The sequence below is a fragment of the Vigna unguiculata genome, chromosome 9 (assembly GCF_004118075.2).
Source record: "Vigna unguiculata cultivar IT97K-499-35 chromosome 9, ASM411807v1, whole genome shotgun sequence".
NCBI lineage: Eukaryota > Viridiplantae > Streptophyta > Magnoliopsida > Fabales > Fabaceae > Vigna > Vigna unguiculata.
Genome location: NC_040287.1, coordinates 18448919 through 18462570, shown reverse-complemented (window position 1 = coordinate 18462570; position 13652 = coordinate 18448919). Strand labels below are relative to the sequence as shown.

General features: G+C 31.6%; 1 long non-coding RNA gene across 5 annotated transcripts; it reads right to left on the bottom strand.

The window, feature by feature from the left end:
- Window positions 1–460: 460 nt before the first annotated feature.
- Window positions 461–3950, bottom strand: LOC114162380. Of its 5 annotated transcripts, XR_003599190.1 has the most exons (4): window positions 3148–3948; window positions 2591–2700; window positions 1710–1775; window positions 461–612 (listed from the first exon to the last, which is right to left on the bottom strand). It is a non-coding gene; the product is annotated as an uncharacterized LOC114162380 (long non-coding RNA). The 5 variants fall into 5 exon arrangements; XR_003599188.1 differs by having other exon boundaries at window positions 723–2700; window positions 3148–3950; XR_003599189.1 differs by having other exon boundaries at window positions 1710–2700; window positions 3148–3950.
- Window positions 3951–13652: the final 9702 nt, after the last annotated feature.

Below are 13652 nucleotides of genomic sequence, written 5' to 3'. Positions count from 1 at the left end.
GAAGTGGAGAGTCAAACAGCACCACTACTAGCCCCAGATGAACCATCTCAACAATTTAGGATGAAATTACAGATTAGGATGAAGTCATGATAACAGCTACAAACGTCTGCATTTTTAGAGGAGGTCATGTAGGCAATTATATGTATTTTAACTTTGCTTAAACTTCGTTCAATTTCACTTTTGTCAAACATTGATGTACTGCATTTTGATGAAGATGAATTAATGTTATGAATTTAACTTCTTCCAGACTTGATCAATTTAATTTTTTCCAAGCTTAGATCAATATCACTTACTTCAATGCTCAGATTAAGATGTCATTTTAAACAGATTGGGACTAATATCAACATAATCAAACTAATTCATTTCTTCATTTAACAATAGTACAAAACAGATTGGACTTTAAAAGATTACACATAATAACAGTACGAATAATACAATAACAACACAAGTAAACCCTATTACTAATTGCACCCTCTTCTCAGCAACCTTCAATGACTTCTCCAAATCATTAATTTGCTTCCTTTGTGTCATGATGATAACATCCTTTTCAATAACATCTTCTTCACACTACCATTTGAAAAAGTTGCAGCCCACATTATTCGAACCACCACTCTGTAAATCAATAAACTAAAAATTAAAACGAATTTATTATTAACACAAAAAAAACAGATTGTACACGTTAATCTCATCTTATAATTGGGACCAACCCCAAAATTTTCTACCAATATTTTTTGGAGTTCTTGTCATGCTCAAAGTTGTCATCTCTCTGCAACTACAAATCGGGGTTAATTCATTTCTCGTTGAACCACCAGTGCACGAAGTGCTACAACATGGTTGCCTCCAACGATTACAACCAGAGGTAAAAGAAGAAGATTGGGACCGTGGCATACCTATATAATGGGATTGCAGGAAGAAGATTGCAGCAACACCAATTGGGAATGGAAGAACAAGATTGCCAAAACTCACAAACTGTCCAAACATTCCTCACCAAAACCCTAACTCAACTATTTATCCCCAAATATCTAATTATCACACTTGTACAGTACACATAACATACCCCAATGCAACGTAATACAAACAGTGTCACATGTGCAGTGCTCTGTTACTCATTTAAACAATGTCACAAAAACAGGATTAAATAAAACACGAATTGCAAAAATAAGAACCATTTTAAACATTCGGTAAAAATGAGGACCATCCGCAATAAACACTATGAAAATAAGATAAAAAAAGTATTTAAGCCTAAATTCTACATGTGTCATGACAAACCGTGAATTGAGTAATGAAGAAAGTAGTAGTAAAAGTAGGTTGTTTGTGTTGGCTTGATTGTAATGTGAGAAACGTGAGAGAGAATTAAAGTGCAGGAAAGGTATTGAAAGTGAGGTAATGAATTTATTGGGAGAGCATCAGAATCATATGTATCTTGCATTATCCATCTTTAGCTATTGTCTCATCCTCTTCTCCAATTATAATTGATCCCTACTATTTAAGCCACATTCATACAATCAGGGAGCAATAACTATAATAGCTCACATTTTTTAGTAGTCATACTAACTAAATTACTAACCTAGCATTTATGATTCATTTGTTCATTACATTAAATATAAACTTTATGACAATGTGTATTACTATAGAACACCTATACAACATTTATGAGAACATACATATGCCAAAGTGAAGGCCACATGTGAGGCTTGAATTATTCTTACTTTGAATTCAACCGAGTTGTATCACTTCCTCCTTCTATATATTCATAAACCAAGAACATTTGTCCCCTACAATAACATAACCCATAAAGGTTTATTATGTTGAGGTGCCTCACTCTTGTAAGTTCTTTTATCTCATTCAGAAAGCTCTATCACTATATTTTAAAAATTAAGGAAAACAAGAGATAAAGTTCTTATCCATGGAAGTTGTAAAGAAAAACAACTATATTTAGATTGGACAATACACATTACAAGGCACTTTTCATAATTACATGCTACGGTAATTTCACCAATGAGTTTACTCTATAAGTTATTTCATAAAATAAAAAGAACTATACACATGTGTGTATAATTAGATTATTATAATTAAATTTCCTTGGTTTGAATTAAATCAACTTAATAAAAATCCAGAAATTATAATATGATATCAAGAGATAAAATGAGTTATAAATATCACTAAGCTTATAAATTAATTAATATGGAAAACGTATCAACTATCTTGTCCAGAATTGTTCAAATCTTTTGGATATACAATAGTACTAAATACTCCAAAAAGTAATTTCTTGCCCAATCATATTATTTGAATAGTATTACATTTTGTCAAAGATATTTACTATCCATATTAAAAATACCATAATAAAAAAATAATGATTGAAATCTTAAATCAAAACACAACTTAACCTCATAAATAAGTAATTCCATTTAAATTTGATATTCCCAAATTTTTGAAAAACCATGTAATGATGCCTATGCTGACTTGTTTGTACTTCAACTCCAACCCATAAATATATCAATTATAAGTCGGTTTCTGATTTTGGCAAGCAAGTAAAATTGGTGTAAAGCTAAACCTAAGTACACCACTATATTACTTTACGTTAGGATACCTGCATGTTCTGACTTTCATTGTGTTGCTTAAACCAGAAGACAAGTCCCAAAAAATGACAACTTTCTTTGCTGAGTTTGAGATGCTCCATATTTAATTATATCTGATACTCTGAAACATATATAATCCACTATCAAACTCTTGCATATCAAATTATAAATTATGATATTAACCTAATCAACTTTCCATTATATTATTTCAATATCACTATAATTTAAAAATTAAGAAAACAAGAGATAAATTTCTCATCCACAAAAGTTGTAAAAAAAAACAATTTCATGGGAAAAGGACCATAATAGGAGATACCAACACATAAAATAAATTGTATAAAGCTAATAAAAAAATGATGTGGAAATGGGATATTCAAAATGGTAAAGCTGCGTTAAGTCATAATCTACGGTGAATATCAAACATGTGAGAGAAATCAATCAAACAAGTAATAACCAAGTTTTACTTTACAATCCACACACTCTTGAATAACATATCACAGCAGAACACACTATTAATTTGAGTTTACTTAATGATTTATACAAACAATATGATTGAACATGTGTGTACAGTTTTTTTTGGGTGCTCTGCCTCGTGATGGCGAAAACCAGAACACTTGTGCTTGTGCTTGCTATTTGTCTTTTGACCCTTCTTCTGGTCACAAACACTGCAAAGTGTCAAAAGTTTCTCTTCAACGGGTTTGATGGTGCTTCTGCTGCCTTAAACGGAGGAGCAGTGATTGAGCACAAGGGCTTGCTTCATTTAACAAACAACACTTAGAGAGTAACGGAGGAGCAAATTTAACTCGCAATAAAGACAATACCCCTAAAGTTTTGCAGAAAATAAAAATAAAACCAGAAATTTAAAAAAATGGCATGAAACCCTAAATCAGAAATTCCAAAAATTTCACCCTAACCTGCTACGAAGCATTACCCACCATCAAGAGAAACCAACTTTCGGATAAATGGGTTGGAAGAACCAACAACAACAGCGACCATAGAAGACACACACTACAAAGGAATACAAAGGAAAAATGCATCAGAAATGCCACTTATCTGAAGAAGCCGCTATTGACAGTGTCAGTACCGGAGGATGACAGAGGCTCTAGCAAATGGCGTCGAGGCGACAACTGATCCATGGTGAAAGGGGCTAGGGCTAAGTCCCCTGCTCCGCCTCTGCATTCTTGTGTGTATAGATGTAGAAGATGATGGTGAGGGGAAGGGAGAAGCGGTTTCCTTTGATCGGAAGCTAAACCTAGTTTTCGTTAGAGCGAGAGACAGAGCTAGGAAGGAGGTGAGTGTTTCGGTCAAGGAGCCAATGGAACCAAAACTATTTTTTCTTTCAAAATAAATCACGTACCCTGACCCATTTTCAATTCCAGCATTTCACTGAATGTCATGTGAGCAGCGAATTTTTTATTTCAAAACTTAATTCCAAATATTTATATGGATAATGATATTTTAACTTACTTTTAATTTATTATTTTAATTATTGTTAAATTATTTATTTTGGTTTTTTTAGTGATGTGATAATTTAATAGTGATTAAAATGATAGGTTAAAAGTAGATAAAAAAAAGTGAGTTAAAGTATTATTATCCTTTTCACATCAGTTTATATATCATCGAGTAAAAATAGGATAACCTTTAGAAGATGATTCTATCATAAATAATAATATTTTAACCCATTTTTTTTGACCCATTTTTAATCTATTATTTCAATCATCTATTTTGATTTTTTTTTAATGATGTGATGTGATGATCTAATAATGATTAGAACAATGGATTAAAAGTAAGTCAAAAATAGTAGGTTAAAATATCATTATCCCTTTCAAAAAGAATGCTCATGCATGAAAATGTGGGTCAAAGAATGTGAATGCCATGTGCCAACAGAGGATGGGAGAAAATTGTAAGAAGTAATATGTAAAAAATGAGACTGACGTTTGTATAAAATTTGTCTAAAATCTAAGTGAGGAATGAAGGGTATCATGGATGAGTACGGTAATCTGCAAAGGATTAAACATGTGAAAAAAGAAGTGTGAGTGAAGTTGAATGAGATAAAATTGGCACGTACATGTGTCGTGTGATTGTAGTAACACGTGACAAAAGAGGGTCATAATTTTGTTAAAGGAAGGAGGATATGGGTGCCACATGGGAGGTAGGAATAGCAACGGACGGGTACGAGTATCATATTCTCATTTTTATTCACATAATAAAAATTCATTCTCATCTCAACGAATATATAACTTTTGACTCATCATCATTTCCACAAAGTAACGGGTATATTTTTGTACTCATACTCATATCCTTTTTTTACTGTTCCAAATATCAATTGAATATTTTTAAAAATCACACCAAAGAAATCATGATACTATCAAAATATTCAATATTAAAATAACATACTCTTTTTTCTTTTCATGATGTCAAATTTTAAGAAAAATATTATAGTAATATAAATCTCAAATTAAAGTATCAAATACCAAATAGAGAAAATTCAAATAATTATATAAAAACTAAACAATTACACATTACTAAAAGTTTATAATAAGCAAAATATTTATTAATTTTACAAATGATCAGTGGTTTTATTTGCATTCGATCCACCTACACATAGAAAAAAAATGAAAAATTAGATATGATATAATAATTGAAATTGAAAATTTTAATTACTATAATGTACTTTCTTCATCAGATTCATTTCCACTCATGAGAACATTTTTTTCTTTTAATTTTTTAACACCTACAAACACCAAATGTAGAATATTAAATGAGAATTCATAAAAAAAAATACAAACAATAAATACTAATAAATTTGAGTAACTTACCTAGATAGTTTGAGTTTCATATCCAGCTTCTTGTACACATCAAAGCATTTATAGTAATATGATGAAATCGACTACAGTAAGAAGTTAATATCTTACCACTGCTAAAAGCAGATTCAGAAGCTACAATTGTTATTGGAATACCTAAAACATCCCTTGCAATTGCTTAAAGGTTGAAAACTTTAACCCATTTGTTTCCCATCATGATAGGATATCAAATTCTTGTGTAATTGGCAAATCATCTTCTTCCAAGTAATAATCCAACTTTGTTCTCATAACTGTAGTTCTAGATTTTTTTCTTTTTTGCCATAAACTTTAAAAATTCATTGGCGTCATGGTTAACAAAAAGAAGAGCTACAAATTAAGAGTCAAACATTCTTATGAAATATATATATATATATATATATATATATATATATATATATATATATATATATATATATATATATATATTGTTGACAAAAAGAAGAAGATGAACATCTTCCTCCAATAAGGAGTTTTGATGATAATGATGACTTATGAAGAAGTATGGAAGACTTGATGATGATGCATAGAAAAATGTTGAAGACTTAAAAGAATGTTTTGATTCAAGAGATACATTAAAGACTTAGGAGTTTATTTGTTTAGGTCTTGTAATTTGTGTATGTTATTTAAAATAATTAAATTAGTATGTCAAGAGTCAAGAAGGCAAAATCCAAGTAGTAGAGCACCAAGAGAATTTTATTTATCTGCAAAACTTACTGGAATAATCGATTATTCTTAATGATAATCGATTATCTTAGTTAAAACTGATTTTTGAGAAAAGCCTCTGGAATAATCGATTATCACTGCTGATAATCGATTATCACCTGCTAATAATAGATTATCCTGACTGATAATAGATTATCAAAGCGAGAAAAATGTTTTTAGAAAAGTTTCTGTGATAATCGATTATCACTTATGATAATCGATTATCTATGGCAGTTGTGACTTAACTTTTCATATTCTTAAACTAATTCCTAAATAGGCTTCTATAAATAGAGTAGTAGGCTTTCATTATCAAATACACAAGAGTTAGAGAAGTCTGAGTACTTGAGAACTCTCTGTGGGAAGGCTTTGAAAAACCTAGTGTGGGTAGAGCGATAACTTTCATCAAGTGGGATCTTGAGTGATTGAGTGCTGCTGCTGTTGCTAGGAGAAGTCAATCATCCTTTGTGGGATTCAAAGGAGGTGTTCATTCCTTGTGTGATTCAAGGAAGGTGTTTTCATCCCTTGTGGATTTCAAGGGAGGTGTCTTCATCTCTTGTGTGATTCAAGAGAGGTGTTTTCTAAACCCTAATCTTTCTTATCATTGATTGTAAGTTTGGTTTATTTTAGTGATTGAGTTAATCTCGTTTTTTAGAGATTAACAACTGGACGTAGGATCTTTTGATCTGAACCAGTATAAATACTTGTGTTCAATATTCTTCTCTATCTCCTTACTTCATCTCTTATTGTGTTTTAAATGGTCCATTTGTTCCTGTTAATATTGTAAATGATGTGCAGGAACCAAAGCTATTCTCGCAATGGACAATAGACGAAAATAGAAGAGCCCAGTATGATGTAAAAGTTAGAAATATAATTTCATCTGCCTTAACCCTAGATGAGTTTTACAGGATCTCAGTCTGCACCAGTGCACAAGAAATGTGGGAAATATTGCGTGTAACCCATGAAGGAACAGACGATGTGAAAAGAGCACGCAAGAACTCCTTGATCCAAGAATACGAAATGTTTAGGATGCAACAAGGAGAAACTATATACGATGTGCAGAAACGATTCACACATATCGTCAATCATCTCAAAGGTCTAGGTACAACTTTTGACACTGATGAATTAAATATAAAAGTTCTTAAATCCTTGAACAGGACTTGGCAGCCTAAGGTGACAACCATCACGGAGTCACAAAATCTTGCGACAATGACGATGGCGGCTCTGTTTGGAAAGCTGAGAGAACATGAGCTTGAACTAGGCAGATTAAATGATGAAGAAGATATTGGAAGAAAGAAGAACATAGCCTTTAAAACCGAAGTGGTTAAAGGCAAACGACAAAAGGAAGAAGAAGATTCGGATGATGATGAAAATCTTAGTCTTATGATTAAGAAATTTACAAAATTCATGAAGGCAAAAGGTAAAAATCAATTCAAAAACAACAAGAAGGATAATCAAGGATCATCCTCAAATTTCAAATGCTATGGATGTGGAGAATCTGGACACGTCAAAGCTGACTGCCCAAATTCAAAGAAAAGTGAAGAAAAGAAGGGTAGAAAATTCTTCAAAAAGAAAGCATACATAGCTTGGGAAGACAATGCCTCAAGCTCATCAAATTCTAGTGATTCTGAAGCTAAAGAAGCAAATCTATGTTTGATGGCTAATCATGATGATTCTGACAGTGAGGTAAATTCTACTTACCATGAAAATGATTATGATGATTTGTATGATGCTTTTCAACAATTACTTATTAAATCTAGTAAATTGGATACTGCTTATAAAAAGTTAAAATCTGATTTTAAAGATTTACAAAGTAAATTTGAAAAATCTCTTGAAGAAGAAGAAGTCTTGAAAAATAAAATTTCAATTTTAGAAAATAAACAGACTGAAATTATTGAATGTGCATCTTGTAAAAGTTATATGTTTGATTTAAATATTCTAGAAAAACAACTTGAAGATGCATTAGAAATTAAAAGTGTTAAAAAGCCTAATTTTAAGAAAAATAATTTAAGTAACAACAAGCAAGCTCCTAAGAATAAGAATAAAAGAGCTCATAGGGTATGGGTAGAAAAAGGTAAACCTTATTCTAGGAATATAAATTGTGTAACATGTTTTTATTGTATGCTAAAGGGGCACACTTCAAATAAATGTAGAATCAAACATTTTGATGTCCCTAATGGAAGATGTGCTTGGATTCCTATTATAAAGTAACATGTCTCTAACCTCAAAGGACCCAAAGAAGTTTATTGGGGACCAAAATGTTATTGTTCTCTGTCTCACAGGTTATTTAAAAAATCAATAAAGTCCCTTTGGATGTTCAAGAGCTAGTATATTTATCAAACTTTTGGTATCCTGGTGAGTTATATGATTTTATAATGGGTTTGAGAATATTAGATATGTGAAAAAGTGGTAAAAATCATTAATTTCAGTGTTTTCCGAAAAACTCTGTTGTGATAATCGATTATCTCAAGTGATAATCGATTATCAGTAATCAATTATCTCAGGTAATAATCGATTATCAGCAAATCTGGAAATTTTTGTTCATGGGTATGAACCAATAATCGATTATCTTAAGCTGATAATAGATTATCTTGCATAGTAGGACGCATATTTTCAATTTTTTTACCGTTTGAATGAGCTTTTCAAAAATTTAGACCATGAGCAACAACTAGGTACTTCATAAATGCAAATTAAACATTGGAGTTCATTTTGTTAATATAACATTTCCTTCTTTAAACCCATATTTTTTAATCTTTAGAATTTCTCTTTCATTTAGGGGGAGTCTTTGATTAAGGGGGAGTATTTGTTCTTGAAATTTTTGTATCAAAAAGGAGAAATATTACATGTAGGAGGAGTTTTATATCTTAAACAATATTTTTAAGGGGAACTTAAGTTATCTGATTTAGGGGGAGTTGTCTAAAGAATTCATTTTTGATTATGATCAAAAAGGGGGAGATATATTTGTGTTATTATCTTGTGATAAGTTGTACATATTTAAAGGGAAGATATATGTTTATTGATATCTTGTAGTATCTTATGTTTTAAAAAGGAGAGAAAAATTAATTATCTTTTATTTGGATTAACTACTCTTTTCTCTTAAGTTATTTATTAAGAACAGGACATATCACAAGTCTTCATCAATTTTTGATCATCATCAAAAAGGGGGAGATTGTTGACAAAAAGAAGAAGATGAACATCTTCCTCCAATAAGGAGTTTTGATGATGATGATGACTTATGAAGAAGTATGGAAGACTTGATAATGATGCATGGAAAAATGTTGAAGACTTAAAAGAATGCTTTGATTCAAGAGATACATTGAAGACTTAGGGGTTTAGTTGTTTAGGTCTTGTAATTTGTGTATGTTATATAAAATAAATAAATTAGTATTCAAGAGTCAAGAAGGAAAAACCCAAGTAGTAGAGCACCAAGAGAATTTTATTTATCTGCAAAACTTACTGGAATAATCGATTATTCTTAATGATAATTGATTATCTTAGTTAAAACTGATTTTTGAGAAAAGCCTCTGGAATAATCGATTATCACTGCTGATAATCGATTATCACCTGCTGATAATAGATTATCCTGACTGATAATAGATTATCACAGCGAGAAAAATGTTTTAGAAAAGTTTCTGTGATAATTGATTATCACTTATGATAATCGATTATCTATGGCAGTTGTGACTTAACTTTTCATATTCTTAAACTAATTCCTAAATAGGCTTCTATAACTAGAGTAGTAGGCTTTCATTATCAAATACACAAGAGTTAGAGAAGTTTGAGTACTTGAGAACTCTCTGTGGGAAGGCTTTGAAAAACCTAGTGTGGGTAGAGCGATAACTTTCATCAAGTGGGATCTTGAGTGATTGAGTGTTGCTGCTGTTGCTAGGAGAAGCCGATCATCCTTTGTGGGATTCAAAGGAGGTGTTCATTCCTTGTGTGATTCAAGGAAGGTGTTTTCATCCCTTGTGGATTTCAAGGGAAGTGTCTTCATCTCTTGTGTGATTCAAGAGAAGTGTTTTCTAAACCCTAATCTTTCTTATCATTGATTGTAAGTTTGGTTTATTTTAGTGATTGAGTTAATCTTGTTTTTTAGAGATTAACAACTGGACGTAGGATCTTTTGATCTAAACTAGTATAAATACTTGTGTTCAATCTTCTTCTCTATCTCCTTACTTCATCTCTTATTGTGTTTAACGAAATTAATTATTGATTTAATTGATAAATTTTGGAAAAATTTTAAAGTATTAATTTTATTAAGAACCCAATTAACCCCCCTCTTGGTTTTGTCCGTACGCTCAAACATTCCGCTCCGCGATACCAACATATATATATATATATATATATATATATATATATATATATATTATAAGGAGTAAAGATAATCAAATGCGTGACCTAAAAATTATTTGATAAAATGAAATTGGGAAACACATATTTGAACATAACCACGTATAAAAGAAAAAAATTGTGTAATAAGAAGAAGAAAAGTTACCTTAAAGATTAAATCTTGAAAAACAAACCACACAATTGAGATAGTAAGAAATAGGTTTTATATATATATATATATATATATATATATATATGATGAAGGATTATCTTGTTCCTTTTTAATATTATTGAATATGGTGTGAGTTGATTAAGAAAGCTAAGTAAAATCCCCACTGGACATTAAGATAGCAAGCTATCTAGATGTGAAGGTTCCTTTCACAAAGCTCAAGAGAAGAAGATGATGGATTGATTCAAAACAAAAAGGAAATGGAAAGCACATAAACCATAGAAAACCAAGAACAATTAAAGGAAGAAGAAAACATAAAATGGAAAGGAAAGAAAAGGTAAAAATGTGAGAAGCACGCCACTACAAGGCTAGGCTAGAAACCATGGCAACCTTGAAGATGAGTGGATGTGTGCCGCCACTTGCTATGCAAGATAAGGCTTAAAAGTATTCACTCCCAAGGGAGGAAACTCTCACAAATGGTTGAGACACAAGAGTGTTTTTACTTCAAAATTTTCAACCCTTTTACATGTCTAGAAGCACCCCTTATATAGAAGAGTTTAGGGGTCTCTAAGCAAATAAAAGATACCTAAGGATGTCTCTACAAAAACCTAACCCTAGCTTCTAGAAACTAGGTCAAATAAGGTTACAAAAATGAGAGACAAAAGAGCTAACTATGGTGTGTACAAGGCTAATTTTGTTCTAGGACAAAAGGAGACAAAGAATGTGTCTCATATGTCTCCAAAAAGTGGTCAAAGTGTGCTAAAAACAAAGGAGACCAAAGGTACATAGGTACACTTGCTTCATGCCTTTTACTTTATGCTTTATGCCTTTGCTTTACTCTCTCCTCCACATCATTTATGCTGCCCAATCACCATGCGCCACCTAGCATTGCTTTCTTACTCCTAATTAACCTACAAAGCAAATAAACATAGATTAGCATGTTGGCTTAAGTCAAGTCAACTATAGTCAACAAGTCAAACCTAGTCAAAGGTCAACAAGTCAACTAAAGTTGATTCAACTAAGTCAACTTAGGGAATCAAAAATAACAAACACAAATGAAAGGGATGAAGGATTAGTGAACTTCCTTTCTAAACATGCTTAGTCTTCTTAAGCATGTGCCTTCATCCTTGGTTGGGGTCAATCCTTCATCAATATATATATATATATATATATATATTAGATTATCTAACAAATTATATATATTTTAGTAATTTAAACGGGGATGGATCTTTGGGTGAGGATATGTATATCTCCATTCTCATCTCCAGTTGAAAACTTCGGGTATTACTCATATCCAGTCAATGTGGGAATTTCTCGTCAAAATGAGGACGAGTTCGGAAGATATCCACGAGTACGAATTTATTTGCTATCTCTAGTGGCAGATTGATATTGGAGAAGATTTTTAGGTGTGGTAAATGGGGGTACAAGAAAAAATAAGGGTGTGAAGAGGAAGAAAAGTAGAACCAGCTATATAACTTCATAATTTTATTTATTATATGTTTTTTTAATTTCTAATTTTATTTCTATTTCTATTTCTATATATATATATATATTGTTTATATATTATAAAAAATTATTTAAATATCTTTATTTTTTGATGAAGAAAATTTATTTCCTTAGACGAATTTGGGTGTTGACAATTGTCGCTCTTTACTTATATTTTACTAAATAATGTGAAAATTTAACTTTTTGATATTATCATAGTAAAATATAAGTAAACAAAGAAATACTAATTTCATTTGGGTTCCAAAGTAAAAAATTAAAGAAAAGAAGTAATTAATCATTAATCCCAAATGAACATAATGACCAATTCCATAAAGAGGGACACAATTCAAAAGAAAAACAGATTTGATCATTCCAAAGGATAAAGTGTTATAGAGAGAGAAAGACAGAAATCAGTAACCATTCCTACGGAGAGTTCTTAATATATGAATTTGACCATTCCCAGGAAAGAGTCTTATGTAAGAGTTTTCAATGACCATTTCAAAGTAGAAGATTTGATAGAAATCACCCCAAAACCTTATAGTTTGGGCTAATGGCCATATCCATTCTCTTTATATTGTTTTTAATTAAATAAATAGTTGTTTTGGGCCTTAAAATTTTTGGCCATTATTATCGTCTTAATGTTGAATCAACATAATATTTGGTCCTTTCTAATGTGCAACCCAATAAGCATCAAGCTGCTAGTAGGTTTTGCATCAAGGCTTCCAACCCATACTAAATCCCACGTCAACCATGTTTCAGTTTGTGCCAAGGAGCCAATGTTATCTCTGAAAAAGCCCAACATGCATTTCTTTTCTTTGAGCCAACAACATGTAAAGCCCATTATCTTGAAAGCATCATAATCCTTCACGCATGGGCTATCCACCAACTTGCTTCCTTCAACGATAGTCTTTGTGTGCTAAGCTTTCTAAATCAACCCATGAGCATCAACGTCTTTATTAATTGGGGAAGAGAACATAATCTCCTTCTAGCGTTAGCGTCATCACATTTTGGGTCGAAGGGGTGTGTGCAACCCATTGTTATTGGGGGCTTCTCCTTGCACCCCAACGTTTCTCCTGTACCCCCAACAATTATGGTTTTGTACCTCAGAAATTTACCTGACGTTGGTTGTTGAAAATAATCAAACCAAAATTTACTACGCGCTACCAATAATGTTCTTTCTTTTCTATGCTTCAGCTGTACCCCCAACTTTCCTCCCACCTTTTGTTTTCTTCACTCTCTCCGTTTCGTTTCAATCTCTCCATTTCGTCCCAACATTTTTCTTCAGTCCCTCTACTCACTGTCTCTCTGATTCACTCTCTAGTGGTCTCATTGTCCTCTCTGATTCAACCTCCCATAATGATTCAACCTTCTCTTCCAAGTAAGTATTCATTCCCATTTTAATCATATTCCATTCCATTGTTGTTATCATTGTATTATTCGTTATCACTGGAATGTTTAGTATTGAAATTTAGTTTTGTATACATTGCGGATGTCAAAATCCGTTTTAGAAAAATGTGAAACGAATGTCGACATTTGTACCACACCGAG